General features: G+C 42.5%; 2 long non-coding RNA genes and 1 other non-coding gene across 3 annotated transcripts; 1 reads left to right on the forward strand and 2 right to left on the reverse strand.

Annotated features, from left to right (window-relative positions):
- Window positions 1-1,340: 1,340 nt before the first annotated feature.
- LOC119856457 lies at window positions 1,341-1,505 on the reverse strand. Its single transcript, XR_005293307.1, has one exon. It is a non-coding gene; the product is annotated as a U1 spliceosomal RNA (small nuclear RNA).
- Window positions 1,506-4,089: 2,584 nt separating this feature from the next.
- LOC119856119 lies at window positions 4,090-20,369 on the forward strand. The gene is made up of 5 exons (XR_005293169.1): window positions 4,090-4,171; window positions 4,747-4,811; window positions 5,793-5,858; window positions 9,786-9,875; window positions 19,236-20,369. It is a non-coding gene; the product is annotated as an uncharacterized LOC119856119 (long non-coding RNA).
- On the reverse strand, window positions 15,354-23,698 carry LOC122460289. Its single transcript, XR_006281523.1, has 2 exons — window positions 23,654-23,698; window positions 15,354-15,727 (listed from the first exon to the last, which is right to left on the reverse strand). It is a non-coding gene; the product is annotated as an uncharacterized LOC122460289 (long non-coding RNA).
- Between the last annotated feature and the right edge of the window lie 3,109 nt (window positions 23,699-26,807).

Consider the following 26,807-nt stretch of genomic DNA (forward strand, 5'->3'; position numbering starts at 1 on the left):
GTGGGCAGCAATCAATCCAGCGGGGGTCGATTTATCATGTCTAATTTAGACGCGGTAAATCGACCCCCGAGCACTTTCCCGTTGACTCCTGTACTCCATTGCCACGAGAGGTGCAGGCAGAGTTGACAGGGGAGTGGCAGCTGTCGACTCACTGCAGTGAAGACACCGCAGTGAGTAGGTCTAAGTACGTCGACTTCAGCTACCTTATTCACGTAGTTGAAGTTGCATAACTTAGATCGATCTTCCCCCCTCCTTCCCCCACAGTGTAGACCAGGCCTCGGTCTTTTAGTGTCCTGTACACTAACCAGCTGTTAACTCCTAAAGAAGTGGGGGTGGGGAGTGGGGGAAAACCATGTCCTTGCTATAAAACAGCCTTTTCAAAGCTGTTGCTACCCTTGGCACAGCTCTCAGCATCAGCCTTGCTTCCTTATGCCACATGCAGGCTAACTCATTTTCCCCCTTCTCCTGGACGATCAGTGCATTTTTAAACTGTTCCTCCACTGGGAACATGCCTTGCTCCTATTGAGGGGTTCAGGACTCTATAGCCCACTATTGCTCTACTCCTCAACTTGATGCCTGTAGACCCCATCACAATGTTATAAAAAAGCAAAAATGGTTTCCTACTTGATTATTTTTTCTTTTTCAGGTAACCTATAAATCTCTCTTCCACCTATTCCACTCTCTCACACACAATCCTTCCCTCTGCTCCAATCTCCTCCAATTTTTCACCTCTTCTCTTTTTTCCTCTCTTACTATTATATGGAGTATTGCATCTATGATTGTCCTGAATATAACTTCAGCTAACATATAGTATAGGGCTAGTGTTTGAGCATTGCTAAATTCTTTATTTTTTCATTGTCCTTTTCTTATTGAGCAGAGAAGAGCTGATAAGAATGAAAGACTGCAGAGCAGCTGTTTTTTCTGCTTTTAATATAGTTCTACAAAATTTTAGTGGAAGGCTTGACCTTTCCTGTTTAGGCCTCTGTTTGTGTAAACTCAGTTTTTCTAGAAAGTACTGACTGGGCCTTTCTTTAATATCTACTTTCTTGGTGTACTGTTCTTGATGATGGAAGAAAGAAAATAAAACAGATGAGCAAGATAAATGCAAGTCATTATGTAAGAAATAGAAAACACACAGAGCTAACACAGGTCTATGCAGTATGTTAATGCATTATTTATCATGTAATAAAGTAATGTATCTGGATTACATACAAGTTACAAGCCATCATTGCTTCTGTTGACTTTTTGAAACTCATTGTTCAATTTGCAGAATTGCATTCAAAAGTTTCGTCTCAAAACCTAATCACTCCATTGCATTTAAGAAGATAGGTTTTTTTTGCCAGGGGAAAGTGCGAAAGCAGTCCCCCACTACCACAAATTTATGCAGTTACGTTTCCGGCATTTGGGGAAATCGCAGGGGTCAATACACCTGCAGTGCAATGGATGAGCCTCACTCTGGGAAAACCACCTTCGTGATCATGGTATCTCCCCTGCCAGGTTGACATATTGGATTATGATTAGACTATGAATGCAAATGTAGCAGGCATTCCTTTTGTTAACGTTCCTTCCATGACCCCAGGTCCAAACCCTAAATGCCAGTATATTCCTTCTCCTTTTAACAATAGACTTTCCTTAAATGACATTTTTGTCAGTTTGACATTCCAGTCCTGTAGAAGAATATGTATGCAAATGAACATCTCTTTAAAAGCTTGCTTTAGGCATGAAGTAACTGTGTGATTTGTTTGCCTTTTAATAGAATGACATCTATGCAATGCAAGCCAATAAATAGCTAGGATTCACGAGATAGTAAGATTCACTGGCATTTTCACAGAATCAGCCTTACAAACCAAGAGTGAAAAAAGAAGGAAATTTATCAATAAGTTAATATTTTCCCCTATATCATTTTAAGTTTCTCGTAATTGTTGGCAACTGATTTTAATGCTGGTGAAGGGTGACAGATTGGGTGTCCTGGAGAATGAAGTCCTCTATCAGCAGAACAGGTTTACTAGCTGTGTAACTTACCTAAACTGCCTTGCCAATGTATTTCAACCCTGATGAAGGCCATGTCTACACTAGAAAGTTTTATTGACAGAAGTTCTGCCAGCATACTGCAACCAATGTGCTTCTTTTGACAGAGTTCAATCACATTTGGCTGCCTTTGCTGGTGCAGCATGTCCTCACAGAAACAGGTTATATGCGCAAAAGACATAGGGCATTTTGGGAAGACATCCCAGTGTCCCCCATGCCATTGTCTGGCACACTACCTTGTAGAAAATGTTTGCAGTGTTTTATGATCCTGTTTCTAGGTATTGGGGACAGCATCACCCCTCCTAGGGAATTATGGAAGTTTGAGGTAAAATTTCCGTAAATCCCTCTGTTCCATCCCATACTCTACTTTTTGTTATGCCATTTTTCTTTCTTGCCATCGGAAACATGGATGCTTTACTGATCAGTGGAGCTGTCTTGTCCATTTTAAGGACAGAGCAAGAGATTATTTTGTGTCTGTGGAACCAAAGTGTTTAGACACACAGCAAGGATACTGAGCCTGAGTGCAAAGCAGAAAAGGAAGCTGGAATGCTGTCAAGTATTCACTAACCAACAGCACACAGTGGAGTAGTGGTTTGGGGCTCGTATTATGAGAACAGAATTGTGGGATTGGATTGTGATGCAAATCTGGGACAAGCAGCAGTGGTTGCAGTATTTTCAGATACAGATGGCCACATCATAAGGTTGTGTGCTGAGCTCACCCTAGTTCTACAGTGTGCAGAGACCAACTGCTCTGACAGTGGAGAAATGGGTGGCAGTTGCTGTCTAGAAGCTTGCAACCCCAGATTGCTAATGGTCAATTGGCAATCAGTTTGGGGCCAGTTGTTATCCACGTGTGCAAGGTGATTAAACATATTTTGTTGCACAGTGTTTCATGCTGGGCAATTTTGAGGGAGTGATAGATGGATGTGATGCAATGGGCTTCCTGATCTGTGGTGCGGCAATAGATGGGACTCATATCCTAAATCTGCATGCCCCTCCCCACTGCCTTGCCTCTGAGTATATAAGCAGAAACGGTGCATCCCCACGGCAGTGCAAGCATTAAGGATGATTTACTGATATTAATGTTGTCTGAATAGGGAATGTTCATGATGCTCACATCTCAGAAATACAGGACTTTCTGCAAAGCTGAAAGCAAGGACACTTTACCCAGACTGTCTTATTGACATTAATGAGGTTGCCGTGCCAATTGTGATACTCGGGGACACTGCATTTTCTCTCCCTGGCTCATGCAGGTGCCTGGACAGATTTAAACATCACCTGGACTGGTGAAAGATGGTTGTAGAATGTGCCTTTGGGAGACTATAGGGCAGGTGGAGGTGTCTCATGACAAGGCTGGAAAATACTCCTAATATTATTGCTGCATGTTGTGTACTGTATAACATTTGTGAAGCTAGAGGGGAAACACTACTGCCAGGGTAGAGGGGTGAGGTTTCCAGGCTGTCTGTGATTTGGAGCAGCCTGGACAAGGTTAGTAACTTGTACCACTACAGGTGCTGTGCGGTTTAGAGAAGCTTTAAGAGCACAGTTTGACAGTAAGCAGGAGCCAGCATGTTACTTTGGGCTTATGCAAATACAGTAACTGGTTTATCAATTGTGTTTTTAATGGGGAGGAAGGGTCATTGCTTTGGGGGATTTTCATCTCTGCATTGTAAATAAAATAAATTGTTTTCATAAAATAGAATTTTATTAAACATCATTTATAATCTATAAATATATAGAAAAAGAGCAAGGTGTATGCAGCTACATCACATCAGGCAGTAGGTGTGTTCACAGCAGTTCTCATTATTGTTCAATGGGGCTGAATGCCAGGGATACTGCTGCTGGAAAGATTGGAGACCCTACAGAGGAAAGGAGTTTATGGCCCTGTCAGGAGTAAGGACCCACAGCTAGCCTGCTTACCTGCTAGGTTAACCCAGGCAGTCTAATGAATGCAGCTGGGCCCCATTTCAGTCACCTGATTGGCCAAACTGCCCAGCTGGCTGAGCGGATTAGCAGACCTGCTCTTAAAGTGAGAAGCTGCTGGCTGCTTGAAGCATTTGACCATGATTGGGATAATTCTTTGTTCCTAGCCTTGTACCATCTTGGTCCATTCCAGTCCTGCTCCTGCTTTTCCTTACTCTAGGTAACCTGATTCTGACCCTCAGCTCTGATTGCTGATTGGCTTTGACCCTTGCTTCTGGGCTCTGACTCCTGGTTCTTCATTCCAGCTTGGATGCTTGGCTCTGGCCCCTGGCTAAGGACTCCTACTCTGAGCACTAGATCCTTTCTCCTGCTCTGACCACCACAGCCAAAAGGAATTGTTCTCCAAGCTATGTAGTGGCTGTTGGGATGCTAGCCTTTGGGTGCTTTGATTAATAATATGCTCCAACACCTCACTTTAAGAGCTGCAGGATGTGTTGGGACACCTCTCAATCTTTCTGTCTTCCTCTCTCTCTCCTCAAGCATATGGTCCCACCATTTTTGAATCTGACTCTGGGCTGGGTAGTCTGGATCAATTTGAAAACCATGTCTTCTCTTGTCTGTTTCTCTCTCTCCTCCTCAGGCTCAGTTGATCAGTAGGTGTAGAATGGATACGCTTAAAGGGTACCCCAGCTGAAGTTACTGATAAACAAATAGAAAGCCATTGTTGGGCTGTGTGTGTTTGAGGAGGGGGGTGCCAGACAGCAGACTATAACTGTCTACATTTTCTCATCTCAGGTGTATAAAACTACTATGTCTCACAATCCCCATTGCTTCACAAGCCTTTAAGAGCATGCAGCATGGTGAGTACAGGAGAGTTGTTTTAACCCTTGCAGCTGTGAGGGCTGGCTGGGCATGGGGCTTGGGTAACTTTTTGGCATAGAATAGTAATGACTACTAAACTTATTACAGATAATCATAGTTCTTGAGGATATAATGAGGTTGGTCTCCAAGGGCCAGAGAAGGAAGCTGCTTGAAAGGGTTAGTGGTCGGCTGAGGCTATTTACTGCCAGCCTCTTCAAAATTATGATCCTTGAAGTCCTTACAGAATGGCATGGGAAAGTGTCCTATTATGGCAGGAGAAACAAGACAATTCTGATTAGAAACATCCAGGCAAAGATTAAAAACTACTTTCTAGAAAAGTAGTGTGAAATTTTACCAGCACACTCCAAAGCTGTGTGTATTAAGATCAATGGCCTTTGCAAGCAGTGGGGAGTCCTGGCACTCCATACCAGTTAACATAAGTCAGGAGTTTATCACTGTTTCTCCCTTTTCCCTGAATTCAGTGCATGAAAGTGTAGAGTAAAAATCATTCTAGATCCTTTTATTTACCACCGTATTGCATTTTATTAGTTCTATTTGTTCCAATGATGTTGCATTTTGTTTGGATGGTTTGAAGCAAACATGTTCTGTAAAATTATGTACTGAAGAAGTTCACTCATCAGTTTCACGGTAGCTAAGAAGTGCTTTTGCATTGCATAATGCTTTAAAAAGCATTGCAAGTGCTTTTATTTTGTTACTATGACACTACATGATATTGCATTTTATTGGTTCAAAGAAATCATATTCTGTAAGACTATGTATTTAGAGTGCTCACTTACTGGATTCACTGTAGTTTAACAACAATACTTTTGTATGTTTTGTCTTTGCTGCAAAATTTGTGTTCCTATTTTTGTATTCCTATCTTGGCCTATTGTCTGCTAATTTCATTTCATGCTCTTAAAATAATCAGCTAGTTCAAAACAGAATTCCTTTCTCCCCACATGTGAATGGCCACCATGAAGAGAGGTGGGAGGGAAGAAAAGAACGGTGATGATGCTTCAGGGACTGTGGAGAAAGTAAACAAAATGGTCTGTATTAATGGGTCAGCCCTATTAAATTACACTGGAGTCCCCTTCCAATGCATCCAGCTGGGTCTCAAAGAGCACCTGGCTCTTGGTTCTGGCATCATCCATGTCAAGGTCTTCAGTGGTATCTCCCTTCATCACCAGTTCCAGGGTGCCCTTCAATGCAGGTCACAAGATGTCCACTGTTGTTGGCGAGAAGGTGGTGGGGTTCTGGTTCAGTATGGTACTGAGTAGCTCATCATAGGGGCATATCTTTTAGTAAGCCTTCTAGAGTTCCTTTCCCTATGCCTGGCACTGACCCTTATCCCTGCTGTACCTCTGGGCCTCTATGCAATTTCCTAGTGTACATATTTATTCTTCTTGAAGGAATTCCACAGTTGTGCCTGCACACATTCCTCCTCACACAGGTTGAGAAAATCTAGGACCTATTTTCTAGAGCAAGTAATACCATGATGGTAAAGTGCCTGAACAGATGTGCTTGCAAAGCTGGGTTAGCAGAAAAGGAGGCATTTCCAAAATAGGCTGAGGACTAATTTTTCTATTGGAGAGGGGATGCCTCCAGTCACTGTGACCCTGGGCAGCAGAGACTTAAACAAACAAACAAAAAGGCCTGAGTGGTCACTGCTGTGGAGACAGTTGTATTGTAAGCTTGTTGCTGGATGACCTATTGTACTAGCATGGGTACTTCTACATCCATACAGGCATTGTGCCAGTTTAAAAGTTGCTAGTTGAGTGCTTATGTCACTCAAGGAACTGGTTTAAGTTTGAGGAACTGGTTTAACTTTGCCAGCTGAAGTTGAAGATTTTGGCAGCAGGATTTAAAATAGAGAGTGGAGGCATTCAAGGTTCTGCTGACAAAAGGCCTGCTTTGCTGGTAAAACTTCATAGTATAGACCAGGCTGAAGGCATCACTTATTGAGGAAAATATTGTTCGGATTTCATAACCATTCAAACCTTGGTCTCTCTGTTGAGACTTCCAAATGTGCTAAGACATTTGTTGCATTTTAGGTTTGTTTGTTTTTTTTTCTTTGTGGAATTGGCTTAAGACCACAAACTCATGTAAAATGGGCACTGGAGAGACTTCAGATGGCTGTGATTTTTGCTAATCTGAATCCACCTTGGGTCACAATCTAGTGCTAAAATCCCAAATCCACTTAATAATCTTCTCAGTCATTCAGGTCTCATTTTTTCCCAATCTCTTAACATTCACTTAAAAAGCCCTCTTCTGCTACACCTAGTACAACAAAAATTGTAACAATCAGCTATTCTAAAGTACAATTTAATTTTATATTGTTTTCTAGTCTCCACATTATTATTTATTTTGGCAGTGCCTAAAGGCCAACCAAAAATGGGGCCCCATTGTGCTAAGCATTGTACAAACACAGTAGCAGATGGTCTCTGCACTGAAGAATTTACAGTCTCAATAGGCAAGACAGACACCATGTGGGGAAAGGGAATACCACACAAGCAGAGTGAACAATGCTATGGCAGCAAATGGCATGTTAGCTTCATAATTCTTTTTGGGGGGTGCGGGAGAGTGGGTTTAGTTAAGAGGAGCATCGACTAAATTGAAAGAGGGGAGAAAAGGTGTGAAATGGACAGGGGAGAAGAAAGTAAGAAGGGCAAGTGTGGCACAAAGCTGAGGTGAAGAGTGTGTTAGGGAGAAGTGAAAGGGTAGGAGCAAACAGCTGATCAGTACAGGGCTCCAAGTCCTGTCAAAACTGTACAATGTTTCCTGAGTGTCTAGAAGTCCCTGCTTTGGGTGCTTCTGTTACTACTGGCTGCAGTCTGAGGCTGGCTCGTCTCTGCCATTTTTTCCAAAGGCCATATATGGGGAGGAGGGGAAGGGAGGCACCACTTGGGCCCTAGTATTACTATGAATAATCTTTGTTACTGTGACAGGCCTGACACCTTACTGCCCCTTTGGGAACCTCGCCACTGCCAAGTTCACGTACTCACCTCTCTGTGGGCGGCCTGATGAAGCCTAATGGTCTCTCTCCACGCAATCACCCCTTTTTGTGCCCTAACAGCTGGAGTCCATATAAATCGCTCCCAGTGTCAGAGTGATGCGGCCCAGTGGCCAGAGTCCATATAACCCCCCCACCTTGCAGGCACAAGTGCAACCTAGTGGTTGGAGTCCATGTGGCTCATCTCAGGTGTCAGGGCAGTGTGGCCCAATGGCCTGAGTCCATGAAAGTTGCCCCAGCATTGGAGCAGTGTGGCCCAATGGCCAGAATCCATATAATCCCCCTTGCAAGCGGGGTAGTGCAGCCTAGCTACTGTAGTCCATGGCCTGAGTCCAAGGAAGTCACCCCAGCGCCCGGGCAGTGTGGCCCGACATCTATATAATCACCCCTCTTAGGCAGGGTAGCTAGGCCTAGTGGCTGGAGTCCATTTGATTTCTGTACTGGGCCCCCCCAACCTGGAAGGGGAGGGTAGGTGGCTGGGGAGGGATAGGGGGACCCAGGCCCACCATCTGCACTGGGTCCTGACCCAGGGCCCTGGTAGTGGCAAGTTCCCCTTGCCACCAGCTCAGCGGGGATCTGCCCAAAACACACCAAGCCTCTGTGTGGCTCTAACAGTATTTTCCTCTAAAGTTCCCCCGGGTCACTTCCTACCATAACCTCTGGGTCCTCTGTGTCGAAGGGTCCTTCACTCTGTTCCCCTGTTGTGACATGCTCCATTTGGACATTGGGGCACATCCTGGCTTGGCTGGCTTCTGGATTGCAGGCTGTCACTCCTCAGGAGCTGACAGTGAGCCTTCTTCCCTTCCAGCGGTCAACCCAGACAGAGCAACTCTGCAGGCTTTTATACTTGTTCTCAAGTTGGAGCCTGCCCAGCAGAGCCTCAGGGGCGTGGCTTCCTCTGCGAGGAAGGAAGGGTTAACCCCTGCGGTACCAGTGCGGGGCTGCTCTACCCCATCACAGATACCCGTTACAAAGTCACTTTAAAAATATTTCTAGACGCATGAGACGTTCATGCTATCATTGCAGAAGTTTGTTTATGAAGTTTCAAAAGAATTCAGCTTCCCAAAAGGGTTGTTTATCCTTTTGGGGTTGAGGATGAGCCCCCACCATCTATAAAGGGCTGGCATCTATAACAGCCTCTGACAGCAAAACTCCTCTTCACTTGCCTTCAGTTGCCACAGATGTTTTCATTGAAATTGAGAGTGTGAAAGGTGGGTATCAGGTGCTTTTAAAATAAGCATTAGTTCAGGACAGATAGGCTGTCCTCTTGGGCTAAAGGGTCCTATCTAGGAGAAGGAAAAGTCTGATCTCAACTCCCGGTCCTTGGATTAAAAGCAGCCTGATGTTGGATAATGGTGGCACCAGCACTTCCTGTTGATGGTTCACCAAGTCAATCCCAACAAGGTGGGGAAGAGTGGGCAGGTATTTAGTCTAACTGGAGAAAGACTCGCATATATAGGGTATGTCAATAATACACTAGAGTTCTTATTGGCACAAAGTGACTGTCAGTGCAAGCAGATTTCTTCTTCTTGTGGCAAGTTACCGAAGGGCTGTAGTTGACACTCATGAGGAGGGCTGAGACTGGCCTGTATGATTCTCTGCTAGGGACTACCACTAACAATGGAAGGGGATTTCAGCCCTATGCCAGCAGTTTGCCCACCCTAAGCCTGGCAGCACCATCCCAATAGGATTTCTAGTGGCCAGTGTCTGAACTGCCCTATAAAGGGTCAGGGGACCAGGGGTCAGAGCAAAGAATCAGACTTAAAGGAGTGACCTGCACAGCCAAAAAAGCCCCATATTATAAAAGCAGCAAAACTGAATGTATCTAGTTTCATTGGTAAAGGTATAGAAGTAGCTGATGCAATGTTAAGGAGAGGTATCAATGTTCTGTGTCTACAGGAAAGATGATGGATGGGGAACATAATGAAGGAGTTGAGCTTAGATTGTAACCTCTCCTATGCAGGTGACAAAAAGAGGCATACTGGAGTCTGGGTGGCAGGGAGAGGAGAGCTGAGGAAGAAGACTGATGGCTATACTGAGCCCTAATTAAAAGGTACATCATGTTTGTGATATCAGCACCTCAGCCAGGATGTGATGGAGAGTTTCCACCAAGGCTTGCAGGCACTAGTGGACACAGCAACCTCGATCAGCTGTTGGTGATATGGGTAATCTGAATCCACTCACATGCAAAAACAGAAGAGATTATGAAACGTTTTTGGGAAAATGCAGTCTAGGCTGCATGAATGAGGAAGGGAAAGCACTACTAGACGTGTGTTGTCAAACAATGGATAACAGGTGATATATGGTTGAGAGGGTGAGTAATTTCATTGCCTACATCACTGATGAAAACAAAAACCAGATTGATGTGATGTTGGTGAGGAAATCTCAGAGGAGCATAGTTATGGACTATCAAGAGATTGTGGTAGTGTTGGGAAAGGAGAGAACGAAGCCCAAAAGAAACAAGATTAAAGTATGTAGGGGTATGGACAGGAATTTTAATTTCCTTGCTTTTGGAGGGGCATGTTCTGTGCCCCACAATGGACCCAGGGGCTGGAGGAGCTCATCTTCCCCATTGTGGCCCTGGGGCTGGAGTAGTTCTGTGCTCTGCTGATCATTGGGAAGGGGGTTGTCCCTGTTTGCTCCCCCTTGTGTATGCCCCTGAAAGTATGGGAAATTAATGGGAAGGGCGGCTGAGAAGTTTGTGGAAGCAGTGCAGGATAAGTGTCTGGAAACTGATTTGACATCCACTGAAGAGGAGTGGCACCACCTTAAAAGAACATAAGAACGGCAATACTGGGTCAGACCAATGGTTTGTCTACGCAGTATCCTATCTTCTGAAAGTGGCCAATACCAAATACTTCAGAGGGAATGAACAGAAAAGGCAATCATCAAGTGATCCATCCCCTGTTGCCCATTCCCAGCTTCTGGCAAACAGAGGCTAGGGATGCTTCAGAACATGGTTTTGCATCCCTGCCCATCTTGGCTAATAGCCATTGATGGACCTATCATCCATGAATGTATCTAGTTCTTTTTTGAACCCTGTTTATAGTCTTGGCCTTCACAAGATCCTCTGGCAAATATGGATCATGGTGGTAGAAGAGGTTTGTAGATGATGCAGATGGGGAAAACCAAGGGAAAGAGAGGAGAGGTAGTGGACCAATAAAGTGCAAGTAGGAATCTGAAAGAAGAAAATGGTCATAAAGAGAAAAATGAATCCAATGAGAGTAAATGAAAACATCAAAACTAATACAAAGAAGCAAAGTGAACTGCCAACAGGGGAGTGAAAAGGGCCAAAAAGTGCCTTAGATGACTTATATATTGAACTTGTAAACAAGCTGGCAAAAAGATCTATAGCATTGCAAAAATGACACTCAGAGAAGGATGGTATTGTAAATGATGATCATGGGAGACTGCTAGTAACACCTGAACACAGGAAGGAGAGGTGGAAACAATACTTTGAGAGAATCTTAAATCAGGCAAATCCTGCTAGGGCAGAATTGCAAACATATGATCCTAGTGCTGTGCCTGAGTCTGACATAACAGAGAAGGAGGTGAGAAATGCAATCCAGAAAATGAACAGTAAGGCAGCAGGACCTGATGAAATGACAGTGGACCCGGTGAAAATCCTGGGTGAGAGAGGCAGAAAATGGATGAGCAGAGTGCTTAAAGCCGTATAGCAAGACAAGAGAATTTCCCTAGGACTAGTGAAAAGAAAAGGAGTACCCATGGCACCTTAGAGACTAACAAATTTATTAGAGCATAAGCTTTCGTGAGCTACAGCTCACTTCATCGGATGCATTTGGTGGAAAAAGCAGAGGAGAGATTTATATACAAACACACAGAGAACATGAAACAATGGGTTTATCATACACACTGTAAGGAGAGTGATCACTTAAGATAAGCCATCACCAGCAGCAGGGTGGGGAAAGGAATTAGCCTATCTTGCTTGTCACCATGAAAGGTTTTCCTCCTTTCCCCCCCCTGCTGCTGGTGATGGCTTATCTTAAGTGATCACTCTCCTTACAGTGTGTATGATAAACCCATTGTTTCATGTTCTCTGTGTGTGTGTGTGTGTGTGTGTGTGTGTGTGTGTGTGTGTGTATATAAATCTCTCCTCTGCTTTTTCCACCAAATGCATCCGATGAAGTGAGCTGTAGCTCACGAAAGCTTATGCTCTAATAAATTTGTTAGTCTCTAAGGTGCCACGGGTACTCCTTTTCTTTTTGCGAATACAGACTAACACGGCTGCTACTCTGAAACCTAGGACTAGTGCAAATCTATCTTGGTCCCAATACCTAAGTCCATTGCTGTTTATCATATTGATGGACATCAATATGATGACATATTCCTATGTCAGCAGGAAGATCCCAAAGGGAAATGTTGAGAAGCTGCTATCTGCAGATATAGCAATAAGGGCATCCTCAAAAAAAAAAGGCCTAGAGGAACTAGTAAACCAGAGGTATTACCAGTGACCTGGCATTGGATGAAAATAAGCATGACTAAGACTGAGGTCATGTGGGTCAGAAATTAATGGAGTGAAACTAAACCAGACTGATCAGTTCAAGTATGCTGGTGTCTGGGTTACAGAAGACTATAAACTTGAATATGAGGTACAGTCCAGCTTGGGGAATGCTGGAAGAGTGTAGAATAACATCTCAGGGATTGTATATGACAAGTGTATGCCACTGAGACTAAAAGCTCAGCGATATAGACTCTTGGTGCGACCTGCAATGGTGTATGGTGCAGGAGCATGGACAATAGAGACTGCAGGTTCAATGCCTACAGGTGTCTGAGATGTTGCCTTGCCATAAGAGGAGTTACACAAAGAGACAGATTTAGATATGAAAGTATTAGGAAGGAAGTCCAAGTCTGTAGTGTAGCTGAGAAAATCCAGGAAGCATGACTGTGCTGGCTCCGACACATGCAGAGGATTAATGAAGGGGACATGGTGCTGACAGTATGCCAGGAGAAGATGGTAGGAAAAAGACACTGAAGAAGCGATGGTTGGATTGCATCAAAGAAGATGGAAAGCAGGTGGACCTTAGTGACACCTCAGACAGATGAAGATGGTGGATGCTTGTACAATGACCTGACCCCAGTTGATGGGATAAGGGAAAGAACAAGAGAAAAATTCAGCCTCTTATATTGCAACTTTTTAAATCACAATGAGGAATTGGTATATGTATCAGGTGAACAGTATTATGACCATCGCTTTATCTTCAGAAGCAGCAAGCCCACTTTTGAAGTCTAGTAATTGTCCATTGTATTCTACAATGATGTGTGGGTAAATTAAAAAAAAAAAAGTCTTTCGAGGGTATCCATGCCTATTTTTTCCTGGCATGGTACAAAATTCTCCTCTCTTAAAAGTGCAGTAGCTTCAGAACAATCATCTTAGGTATCTCTTCTACACTTGGGCTGGGGCCAAGGTCTGCAGACACCCTTTCAAATTCTGTGCTGTGACTGAAAGGATCTGCTCCAATTACTTGTACCAGAAGATTTTGTGAATTTCTTCTATTGAAATTCTTTCCATTTGACCTCTGAAATTCCAGCTATTTTCAAGTTAGATAATATAACTCCACTGAGATTTGTCTAGGTTCTCTAAAGTTCTGGTAGCTAGACAAATGAGTTTTAAATTATACACAGACACATCCTGTGTGATCAGAACTATGCTGTCCTCTGGTGCAATATTCTACTTCCTTCAACTTATTCTGGAAGCTCTCCAGTCTTTGACTGGAATAATGTGGTTCTAGAAATGTATTGCTAGGTTCAGCTATTATGTCAGTTTGAAATAATAATCAGTGTTTCCTTCACAGTGGCAGGAGAAGTGGGTCCCAAGTGCTTTGGCCTGCAGAGAAATTAGCTCAGTTCTGCAGAGGTAGGATGGAGGGGAAGGAAAAAGAGTTATGGCGTTTAATGGGTTGTCATAACCCCACAAATTAGAATTTAGTAATAAAGTTCTGTCTTGCATGTTCAATTGTGACAAACTATCTAGACACGCCCAAAATCCAGATAATTACACCCTTTGGTTAAAACAGTTAATGGACATATCTGCTTCCTTTGCCAATTAAAACACTTTGCAAACTATGGGCCTGATTCTCCACTCTCTCACTCACCAACTGTATGCCAGTATACCTTATTGAAGTTAAAGATAACATTGATGTAAAAGAGTGGTGACTCAGGCCTTACATGTCAGTTGGCATAATGGTAGCATTCACAAAGACAGAAATAAAATACATAAAGAGAAAATGAAAATTGTTTTAGGAAACATGGAAAGAAAGGGGGAAGATAGCTCAGGGGAGGAGGGATAGCTCATTGAGCATTGGCCTGCTAAACCCAGGGTTGTGAGTTCAATCCTTGAGGACGCTATTTAGGGATCTGGGGCAAAATTTGGGGGATTGGTCCTGCTTTGAGCAGGGGCTTGGACTAGATGACCTCCTAAGGTCCCTTCCAACCCTGATATTCTATGATTCTATTTTCCCTGTGAACAGGACTTTGCTGAGAACTTTCTGGCCCTGCTAAAAGTACAAAAATGAACTTGGAATGAGGCTATATTTGTATTTCTTAGAACAACAAACTCTATCTAAAATAGTCTGCAGCAAAAGGAAAGGCTTCCTCTGCTCTGTATGATGACCTTCAACCCCTTTGAATTCTATTATAAATAGTCCACATGCCTGTCTTGTGTTCTAAACTTTTATTTAAAAAAAAAACTTAGCAAATGTCATGAAAATTAAGCAATCCATGCAGTGTGAACTTGTTGCTAAAGCTCCTTTCTTTCTGGAAGAAACATCAGATCATATTGTATTAAAGATTACCACTATGCAATTCTGGTTTTAGCAAGAATGATGATGGAGTGTTCCTGGCTTCTAAAAATAGAAATCTATTTTTTTTTGTTTAAAGATACAAAGAACAGAGGTTTCAATTTTTTAGTTCACTGCTGATATAACTAAGAACACTTATGACCTTAGGTGACATAACAAGAAGCTCCATTTAAAACCACCTGCAGTTAATCAACTGATGTGTAAGGGCTCTCATGCTTTGAGTCATATTTTCAGGAGGTAGGTGAAGCCAAAATACACATGCAATTGCATTTCTTCATTTGCACTTGCAGTTACCCTAATTGCACATGCAAATAAATACATCCATTTATGCTCAATATCTTGCTAACAGATCATATAAGTATAAACATAAAATTGTATTTTCACTCTAGGGTCAGGCTTCCTCTTTTTAAAAAACTGGTGCTGAAAGTAAATTGACAATATTTATAGATCGACCTTGAAAAAAGTAATAAAATGTAATGTTGCTCAACCACAAGTAATTTCCTTCAGATGAGAAATATTATTAGCAGCCATTTTTTAAAGCAACTTCATTAATATTTTGTCATGAAATGTGAGGATTGTAGAAAACTAAATGGGGTGTTATTCTTCTAAATGATTCATTGATACATAAGGACAGAATCTTCTCAAATTATCAAAATTCTTTCCTCGCTTACAATTTTGCTGATCTTCTAGACTTTGAAATTAGCAGATACAACTTTTGAATTTTGGTCCAAACTTTATAGTAGCAGAGGGTTTTCTCCACTCTAAAGAAATTGGCCATAATTATGTTGATCACCATATGCCTTAGACCTCTGGAGCCTCAAAGGACCTTGTAATTGCACACATCCAACCTCGCTGACAGCCATCAATTTCTGAATATCCCACCTCCCAGGAGAGAGCCATGGCAGATATTGAAGTCTCTAACAGTACATCTGCTCACTGTCTGGAAAGTTGTACTTCAGCTTCATACTCTTAGATTTCATGCATGGTGTCATCAGCGGCCAGGGAGCCTAGAAGACAGGTGAAGATGAAGCTTGTATGCTGAAGGGGCTGTCACATGTCAGTCATGATGGAGAATAGTATTGAGTGCCTGGAGGTGGAAAATAGTCATAGGATGAGAGGGAACTATAGAAGACCCTCCAAATTTACATCATATATAGCCTGTTTGGATTTCATCTCTGTTGTTAATAAGCGTATAGTCAAGGACAAACAGGAGCGGCACTGATCAGCACCTACTGGATTGGATTGCAGGCCCAGATTTTTCACTTAATTACAAAGCCATTTTGAAGGGCAGATGACATTTCCGCTTTTCACACTAATTATTGAACTTTGGGTGTTAGTTATGATGCAGACTTTTTGTAATTAATACTTTAATTTAGGGCATTAATTAGTATTCAGTTTATTAACGGAAAGACATATATACACACAATAGTTAACAGATTCATATGATTTGGCTCAAGATGTTAGTAATCAGATATGGAACTTTTCACCTTAATCTATCAGTTCAAATTCAGTTTAAATTGGTAGTGGCTGCATTTCTGGAACAGCAGATGACTGTTTAGTACCTTACATGAAATGAGTTAATAGCTTCAGCTACTTCCAAATGTCTAAGTCACAAATCTCTACCACCAATTGGTATCCTTGTTGCCTCAGGACTGAATGGGCCTGTCAGAGCAAGATTGAGACAGAGTGGCTCCAGCTCTTAGGGGGAATGTTGCCATGCTGCTGCCTGTACTATCCAATCTTGGATGTGAGGCTTCAGGGTGCTGGGCTCTTAATCTGTCATTTTTCACAAGTGCAAAATTGATTCAAAGTTAAATTATAAACTAAAAGGAATACATTAATGTAAAACTAATACAGAGGATCAGTCTTGTTGTGCAAGCCATTTTATGTTCATATAAAGAATTGTAATAAGGTCATTACAAAGGGTATGTAAATATACCCAACACTACCTCTTTTGTCAATTGGATTGTTTTATTGTGATTACCAGATTTTCCTGGTTTCAGTACAGAGCCGATATACTCTATCACACATGCTCATGTTGTAAGATACTTGCTTTACAAGACTGTAAGCTCTTCAACTTGCATGTCACTGTTACTGCAAGGTTGAGTGAATAAGAGGAGAAAGGTGGCACCATAGTCACTCATTGTAAGGACGCAGAATATGTCCTTCTATCTTTTTTCCGTTTGTGTATGTGTGTAGGGGGTGCACTCCCAATATCCTGACATTTGCTGTCCCAGCTCCTCATGGGGAGTGGGGAATGTATCATCCAGTCCTCTCTAAGGATACGATTCTGTCACTGAGGTAATGGATTCTCAGATTTTTATCAGACCTCCATGATTTCTTTGGCTTCAGTCCGCCACAGTGGCAGGGCTGGAAAAGCTGCTAGCTCCTGCCCAGGAGCAGCATCAGGACTAGAGCAGCAGTCAGCCATGGGAGCAGTGGCCAGGGCCGGGTTGGCTGCTGCGGCTGGCAGAGCAGCGGCCTGGGGCTGGAACAGTGTCTGGGCTGAGTCAGCCCCTGCCACAGGAGCAGCAGCAGGGCTGGAGCAGCAGCCAGTGGTCAGTCCCGGGTGGAGCTCCCACTGTTCTCTTCCTCGCCCACCCCTTGGCTATTTTTAGTAAAAGTCAAACAGGTTGCAGGCTTCCGTGAATTGACAAAATCTTTAATTTTAGTCATCTCTGAGCCTGATTATCTGAGGCTTCTATGGCTGAGCCCTGGTTGACTGACAATCTACAAGTGAAGGTCTAACTAGGTGACCCCCAAGGCCAGGAATGTAGGCTCCCATTGACAGCAGCCACTCCAGTCTGCTCAACATCACTACTTTACTTTACTGGGAGTAATTCCTGCCACTTGATGGTTCAGACAGACTGTTCCTTGTTCCAGTTCTATTCTTCGTTTCTGCTCTGACACTTAGCTAGAGTCCTAGCCTGATCTCTAGGCCCAATCACCAATGCTCTAACCATTAGGCCTGACCATCCCCTTCAGTTGACACCTTCCTATCAGAAATCCAGAAGGAGGAAACTCCTTCAGTCACCAAAAGTAGGGGGAGAGACTCCTCCCCTCAAGTTCGTAGAGACGCAGAGGGGAGATTTCCCTTCCTCTCCACATCTACCAGAAGCTAAGTAAGGAAGAGAGAGAAAGGAGACCTTCCTCATCTATCAAGAGTTAGGAAACAGACCAGGAAACCCTTTACCCTTCAGAAGGAGAATTGGAGCAAGAGACAGAGGCCTTATCTTCTCTGCATGCTAACATCATGCTCAACCTTTATTTTCCCCCTCTCCCACCACCCCTTTAACATAGTAGGCGTTCACACATCCACATGCCTCTATCAGTGCTACACAGCACAGCAGCCACCATGCTCTGAGCTATAGTGCAGAGCATGAGGTAGCTTTTTTTAATGTGTTCTCAAGGTTAATGCAATATAAACGTGCAGCCACAAAAATCAAGATATGATCTTTACATCCCTTCCTCTAAGCCCACTGGGCATCCATTCCTGTATACTATCTTTAGCATCTTCCTATGCTGTAACCCCTGACCAGAATTGGTCTATCTTCACATTCCTTTACTGAGCGTTCATGCTTACACCCTGCTTGCAGTTTCTCCGGCTTCACCCATCTCTGGTGTTTGAAACAGCAAAATGATGGCCTCTAAGAAGCCAATGTATTAGTATGCAACCTCACGGCTATATGACTGACTGCATCAGAGTCTTGGTGCAGCTTTGAAACAAAGTGAGCAAAACCCATGACTTGAATAATATAAAGAGGATTTGTGTAGTTTGTGAATACAGTGGTGTATTCCACCACAATACTGTTGTTCAAGGTATGCCATGTAAGGTGGTATTTTGAAAAAGCATAATTTGCTGATCAGTATTGTCCTGATAAAATGTGTAACATTGTATGTGAAGCTATAAAATTCCCCTGTATGATACTATTAACACATATTTCTAACCCCACAGCTCTGCCAAAGCATAAGTTGGCAAATGGGTCTGTCCGAAACAAAGGGGATGCTCGTTTTTTTTGGGGTGGGGGGTTGGCTTTCAAATGGAAAAACTCCTGAATATTGCTTCATGAGGCGACACCAGGAGCCCCTTCTCTTCTCTCCATCTTCCCCAACACAGGGAGCTGACAAGTAGCCTGGAGCTGCTTGCCAGTGACTGCAGAGGGAGGAATGGACCATGCTGGCACTCTCTCCCAGAAGACATTGTTTGTTTTATTCGCCCAGATTGAGTTTTAGCAATTTTTGTGGGGTGGGCATGGTGAGAGGTGGCCACTATGGGTTGGTTGTGGCATATACATAGAATACAGGAAAGGCTGGTTCGGGGAAACGTGATAAACATTCTATGTATTTTTGAGCTGTTGGCTACTACTTTTTTTCTTTTTCTTTGTTTGGATTGAAAGTTCTTTAGAGCAAGGACTGTTTTTTACTCTGTACTCTAGCATAATGATAGATCTTCCCTCATGACTGGAACCTCTAGGCACTACTGTAATAAATAATAATTGTACATATGAATATGCATTGTAAGAAAGCAATTCTGCTCTAGGTCTGGTACAAGTAAAACATATTTTCACAAGCTTCTCCTCTATGTTCTTTTACAGTTAAAGGCAGTAAATGAGAAGAGGGAGTTCCTTACAAAGTGAAGCTGATCTGTAATATCCACTCCAGAAAGTAAATTTCAATTGCACTGAGAGATCAAAAGAAATATCACAGAATATAATCTGAAAATTTACCATAATATATCCTTACAATGCTAAAACATTATATTTCCATAGGTAGTAAGCAACAGCAGGCATAAACAAATGCAAATTGTGTTCCATACTGTCAAAATTATTCCAGAACAGCAAATTTAGACATATGTGATTTTAATTAGTTTGTGTACCATATGTTAAAATATTTGACACATTCTCAGGAATGTCTGCATTTTGAAGTTACAAAGAATTATTATTTTTTCTATAAAGTAGGAATTCCAATCTAACACACCAACAGAAATGAAGATCCAAATATAGGTGAAGTTATTTTCTACCAAAGTGAACCATGGAACAATGTGAAATGACTATTCACACAGTAAAGCTAAAAATTGTTAAATAGATAGCCCAGGTTAAAGGACAGTGCTCCAAGGAAAATATTTTGAAGCATGGCAGGGCTCAATCTTTGGTTCCAACATGTGACTCAGGACCATCATGCACACAGTGTCTGCTACTGTATGCTGAGAGATGGAATTGTGGATATGGTTTACTGCTCCCTTCTAGCATGTGGTTTAAACCTTGTGGATTCAGTGTGTGATCCACTAGTAATGCTCTCCAAATATTCATGCTTTTGCTCCAAGTGAAAAGGCATCATGAAAACTTACTCCACAGTCCTGGAAGAGGGGCAGGGCTCCTGAGTCACTCTGGGTGGCAGTGATGTACATTTCCACTGTATTTAAGCCTTGCATGAGTGTGGATGCCTATTTAGGATTAGATCCATTGGTTGTATTGCAGGGGTAAGTCAGAGAACTATGGTTGTATTTTATAATAGAAAAATTCCCAAGAAAAGGTAAGCTAGGATCAGTTTAAAGTATTTCTCAGCTATTTGATTCCTAATGAGAAAACTGATTGAAGTGGTGCTATTAACTTCATAGTTCTGTTTGTAGCTTGTGCTTTTAACATGACAATTACCATGTTTAATGCTCTGTTGAGTATTTTTGTTGCTATTTGTTTTCTTTTGTATTCATTAAATATTAGTTTAAAAAACCTAAACTGTTGTTTTATCTGATTATCTACAATGTATTTTGATCATTGTTCTTTACTTTAATTATGTCCAAATAGGCAATTTTATCCACACCCATTCATTGTTTCCCCCCCCCACTTAAATAATGGTTGTGTAAAAATTTGCAGTTCCCAGCATTGTTTCTCAGCTGTAAGACAATTCTTTGAATTGTTTCTTTATCAACATATTAGAAAGAAACGTTCCTCTGTGTCAACTGATTTTCTTTATTCCATTGTGTACCAAAGAAGGCTATTGCTAATTCATACACATTCTACCATCCAATACTCTGTTATGTGTCCCACACACTTCAGCTTAATCAACAGTAAATATGGTGTTCTCTATTATTTCATTAAGTATGCTGTGCTTGTTAGGGATGGGACTTTGCATATAGGTAAGGACGGCCCTGCCTGCACCCCTAAAAACAAAGTACGCAGCTCTGTAGGGCACCAGGAAATTTGGGGCACCAAATTTCCTGGTGCCCTGTGCAGCTGTGTACTGCACCAGCCCCTGCTCCGGCTCTTCCCGCCCCTGCTCTGCCCCAGCCCCACCCCCACTCCCCTGAGGAGTGCAGGGGGCCTGGGCCTGCACTCACTGGCGGCGGGAAGTACACTGACCTGGCCCCAGCCATGCCGCTGGTGAGTGCTGGGGGGTGGCTCCTCCTGACCCCCAAGCCCATGGGGGGGACTGCGAAGGGACCCAAAATTGCTAGGGATGGCCCTGGGTGCAGGAAGTTGGTTGCTGTTGTTTTTGGAGGCATTCCTCCAGTTGCACAGTTTCCTCCTCAGAGCTCAATACTCATGCAAAAACTCAAGAGCTGCTTCATTCTTTCCTCTCATGTCATATCCTTTTGGCTCCTACTCCCATCATTTCTGTCTTCTCTATCTCCCCTTCAACTGGCTTTTGTTTCTTTTGTGCTCTCTCCCCCGTAACAAGCACAGGTAAGTATCAGCTTCTATTCTGAAGCTAGAGGTCACTTTTCTGCTGTTCATAGATTTTTTTTCTTTTTTAACTAAAGCAGAAATACTTGTTACAAAACATCTGCAAAATGAAATTCCATGTTGTCAGTACACAATTAAAAAAAGAAATACCTGGTAGAATTCAATAAAGAAACAGAAGAAATGAACTGGAGCCATTTTGTAATAACATATCAGTATGCACTGTAAGTTTTGATCCATCCTCAGATGAGCTGGTTAAGCCATTTCCAAATATTCTTTTTCCCTTTGGAATTTTGTGCTGGGTGATCTTTGTTATATGCATGATTTACTATTACTCTGTATAAGCTACACTAAGCTTTCATATGGGTTAATACACATTCATCAAGACTTTCAGACATATGGCCTGCCATGGATTACTTTCAGATCTCAACACAACTTTGAAGCCAAACATGCTGCTTTTTTTTTTTCATGTCCTGCTCATTAAATTACCATTTGCTGTGAAGTTATTTGACCCTAAGAATTCAGATGTGCTGAGTCAGTCCAGGGAGGATTAGGCAGGAGCTTTATGTTCTAGACTTAACGGTGAAAGAGGGAACCAGTACAGATACTGGGCAACAGCTGGCATACTGTACAGCTGATAGAAACAGGCCACCAACTAGGAAAAGAAGACGAATTCTATGTTCATGGTACCCCCATCCATTGTGTGGTCATGTCACGTTATGTGATTCATGGAAAAGCGAGGAAGAGGGGTAAGGTAACAGCTGGAAGTCATATGGATCAGCCTTGGCTGATTTGCAGTTTGGGTAGGTTTACCTGCATTACTTTTAATCTAGTTAGCACACCAAACATAGCAGTGAAGATGTAGTGGTATAGGCCATAGCACAGGCTACCTATGTACGTACCCAGAGGAACTGGGCAGGCTTCTAGTGAAGCCTGTGGCACCACATCTGCACTGCTATTTTTAACCGTGCAAACTAGATTAAAACTAGCACACATATGCCTATCCAAGCTTCAAATAACATCTACTGATTGCAGTGTAGACATAGCCTTGGTCAGCATAAATAGTTCACACTGCTATCTAGGGAAGCCAACTTTTTTATTTATTGGGGGGGGGAAGAGAGAGCAATGAGAAGGTGTCCAAAACTTTGGTGGAGATAGGCCTAGTATAATCTTAATTGACCTCTGTGAATCATACAGCAAATTATAACCACTTGTGGAAATAGACTCACTTAATTTGTCAGGATACTAGAATAGAACCAATTAATTGTTAGCCTTAAATTATTCAGTTTAACATGGATGATGATGACAAATCTTTAGAATTAAAAAGTCTGTTTTCTTTCCACAGAAGAAACAATACCCCAGGAACTTTCCTTCAAACAATATCATCTTGTTAGATAAAAACTGGATTCTGTAAAGCACAACTTTAAGAAAATTCTTGCAATCCAGAAGAAATGGGAGACTAGTTTTATTGTATGAAACATCACTAAAATTTGTGAAATATAAATAATTCTGACAATAAAATTCATGCAGTAATTCATTCAAAAAACTGATAAAGAAATCCCAGAGCCAATCCAACATCACACAGGATCCCCTGCAAACGCTGAAATGGTCTGTCACACAGACCACAACATCATGAAAACTATATTTACTAAACTCTGCTACCACTGAATGGGCCCTGAGAATCTATTATGTATTAGTAAAAAGATAATAGGTGCCCCCTTCCAATTTTTCTCCAAGATCCTTGCTGACAAGTGGATGCCAACACTGATGCTAAATTTCTTCAATAACATTTATGAACCCTGCAAATGGATTTTGAGAAAGTTTTCAGAAGAAAAGTTGGATGTTACAAGAGTTTATTGGGGATGATACCAAACCTAAATTTATTTTTTCAATATATCTTATTATTTGGGTATTGTTTAAAAAAAACTTTAATTCTGCACAAGTTTTAAGGCAACATGAATATTTATACTTTTCCTATTTTGTTTTCAAGTGAAGTCTGAGAGGCTTTGTAATTCCCTACTTCTCACATCTGGTTTCCAGCGTTTGAAGAGCTACAGTAGCCCAGTGCAGTTTAATGTGAAAGTAATCATGCTTTACAAATAAAAAAAATTAAGGACAATAAAGAGTGAAACACAAAGTCATCATGAAAATTTAAATAATCTTTGTGTAAGGGATCAGAAATTCAATAAGATCACTTAAAAATTCACTGAAAGACACTTACTGGTCCTTTACTAAACCTAATTTAATAAACTGTATTCCTCACAGCCTCAGCATTGAATCCTGCCTCCACTCATCACGCTGCCGCCACCTATCATCTTCAGCCCACCACTTACTCTCTTCAGACCGCCACTTCTCCTCGTGTTCATTTTGTGCTTTCCTGCACTCTGACATTGTCTGCCTGCACGCATTAGTCTGTGCTCTGTCAGTGTGGGAGGACAGCATGAGCTCAGAGAACATTTCATTGCGAGTGCCGTTTTTTTTGCCTTCTAATCTTCGCTAGCCTCTGGGAAGGAGAAGATCCTGTGATCCTTGAAACACATGCAACTGGTGGAGAAAAAAAAGGGACAGTCGTATTTAAAAAGATACATTTTATAGAACAAGGGGTACACTCTTTCACGGTAAACCTTGGTGTTAACATTACATACATAGCACATGTGCTTTTGTTACAAGGTCGCATTTTGCCTCCCCCCACTGTGTGGCTCACCCCTCCCCACACCGCCTGGCTAACAGCGGGAAACATTTCTGTTCAGCCACAGGTAAACAGCCCAGCAGGAACAGGCACCTCTGAATGTCCCCTTAAGAAAAGCACCCTATTTCAACCAGGGTGATATCACTCTCCTGAGGATAACACAGAGAGATAAAGAATGGATGTTGTTTGAACGCCAGCAAACATACGCTGCAATGCTTTGTTCTGCAATGATTTCCGACTACGTGCTACTGGCCTGGCGTGGTAATGTGTCCTACCATGGTGGACGGAATAAGGCTGCCCTCCCCAGAAATCTTTTGCAAAGGCTTTGGGAGTACATCCAGGAGAGCTTTATGGAGATGTCCCTGGAGGATTTCTGCTCCATCCCCAGACACAGACTTTTCCAGTAGTTGTACTGGCCGCGAATGCCAGGGCAAATTAATCATTAAACATGCTTGCTTTTAAACCATGTATACTATTTAAAAAGGTACACTCACCAGAGGTCCCTTCTCTGCCTGGTGGATTCGGGAGGCAGCCTTGGGTGGGTTCGGGGGGTACTGGCTCCAGGTCCAGGGTGAGAAACAGTTCCTGGCTGTCAGGAAAACCGGTTTCCCTGCTTGCTTGCTATGAGCTATCTACATCCTCCTCCTCATCATCATCTTCCTCACCCCCAAAACCTGCTTCCTTGTTACCTCCCTCTCCATTGACAGAGTCAAAGCACACGGCTGGGGTAGTGGTGGCTGAACCCCCTAAAATAGCATGTAGCTCATCATAGAATCGGCATGTTTGGGGCTCTGACCCAGAGCGGCCGTTTGCCTCTGGTTTTCTGGTAGGCTTGCCTCAGTTCCTTAAGTTTCACGTGGCACTGCTTTGGGTCCCTGTTATGGCCTCTATCCTTCATCCTGGGAGATTTTGACAAATGTTTTGGCATTTCGAAAACTGGAACGTAGTTCTGATAGCACGGATTCCTCTCCCCATACAGCGATCAGATCCTGTACCTCCCGTTCGGTCCATATGGAGCTCTTTTGCGATTCTGGGACTCCATCATGATCACCTCTGCTGATGAGCTCTGCACCCACCTGCAGCTTGCCACACTGGCCAAACAGGAAATGAGATACAAAAGTTCACGGGCCTTTTCCTGTCTATCTGGCCAGTGCATCTGAGTTGAGAGTGCTGTCCAGAGCGGTCACAGTGGAGCACTCTGGGATAGCTTCCGGAAGCCAATACCATCGAATTGCGTCCACACTACCCCAAATTTGACCAGGCAAGGCCGATTTCAGCGCTAATCCCCTTGTCGGGGGTGGAGTAAAGAAATCGATTTTAAGAGCTCTTTAAGTTGAAAAAGGGCTTTGTTGTGTGAACGGGTGCAGGATTAAATCGATTTAATGCTGCTAAATCCGACCTCAACACCTAGTGTAGACCAGGGCCTAGTGAGCCAAATTCACAGGTAACGTATAAAGGTTTGTAGGAGAGAAGCAAATTATACATTGGTAACTGGGTGTGAATCTAGAGGAAACTTAACTGATACAGCTGCAGGATGAGAACACTGGAAGAAGGTGCAAGATACACAGAGTTAAGACTCTTAGATTTTTCTTGTCCTTGAATGTGGTGCTCTGATTGTCTCTGGTTATCTTTGTGGACAAACTGGGAAGACCCAGGAGGCGATGTTCAAAAATTTCAAATGGTAGTTAGAAGAAAAGGAGTACTTGTGGCACCTTAGAGACTAACAAATTTATTTGAGCATAAGCTTTCGTGAGCTACCTTAGTCTCTAAGGTGCCACAAGTACTCCTTTTCTTTTTGCGAATACAAAACATAATACAAAACATAACATGGCTGCTACTCTGAAATGGTAGTTAGGCACTCAACTCCCATTCCTTCCCCAACCTTATTCCATCTTCTCTCACATACAATGTAAAGAGAAGCTGTCTATTGTAGGAGCTCAGTTTCTCTTACTGGGAAAGTCTAGCCCCTTTCTTATTTTCTTTCCACAATTGAGGAAGACAGGATCATCCAATGTCCACGGATGTCAAATGGCGTCTTTTCCTTTACCTCAGTAAGCTTTAGATCAGGGTCTTAGGGCACATCACCCGAACTCAGAAGATATACTTCTATTTGACTAGGTGTCCAACTCTGATCTGACCTCTAGGACAGTAGCTCTATTTTGCCAGAAATCCCCAAAAGTTATTTACAGGTTTTGCTTCATGTGGCTGGGACCCTCTTACATCACAAAAACAACATACCTATTTTCGTTTATATCATGGTAACTTATATTAGTTTTATAGAGAGCTACCTCCTACAATAATATATTGGCACACACTTATACTTATCTTCTTGCTGGTAAATCCTTTCTTATTCCTATCTATAGGCAAAATGTACTATCTTCAGGATATAGCTGTTCCGTGCTAAGTATTGGGAGATTTGAAATTAAACTGAAGTTGCTTGCCTACATTCTTAACCATATTGTTTTCATTTCAGATCACTGTGCTATATGTAGTTCTTTCAGGTCCCTACTTACAATATGTACAGTAACCTCATATTGTGGTTCAGTGAATTGTGAAGGAAGGAGGCGGCTATGGGAGTCAGCAACTGATTTGTAAGCCTGATCTGCTATAGAACAAAAATAGTAAAAGCCAGTCATCGGATCTGATATTTACATCAAGAGAGACACAGAGCAATGATTAGCTATTAGCATGAGTTGCTACACACTTTAAGCCACATGCTATCCCTACATGGATTCTCTCACATAAGAACAACAAAACTCTGTCTAAGCATCAGATGGGGTTTATTATGGAACTGGCAA

Source organism: Dermochelys coriacea, chromosome 5 (assembly GCF_009764565.3).
Source record: "Dermochelys coriacea isolate rDerCor1 chromosome 5, rDerCor1.pri.v4, whole genome shotgun sequence".
NCBI lineage: Eukaryota > Metazoa > Chordata > Testudines > Dermochelyidae > Dermochelys > Dermochelys coriacea.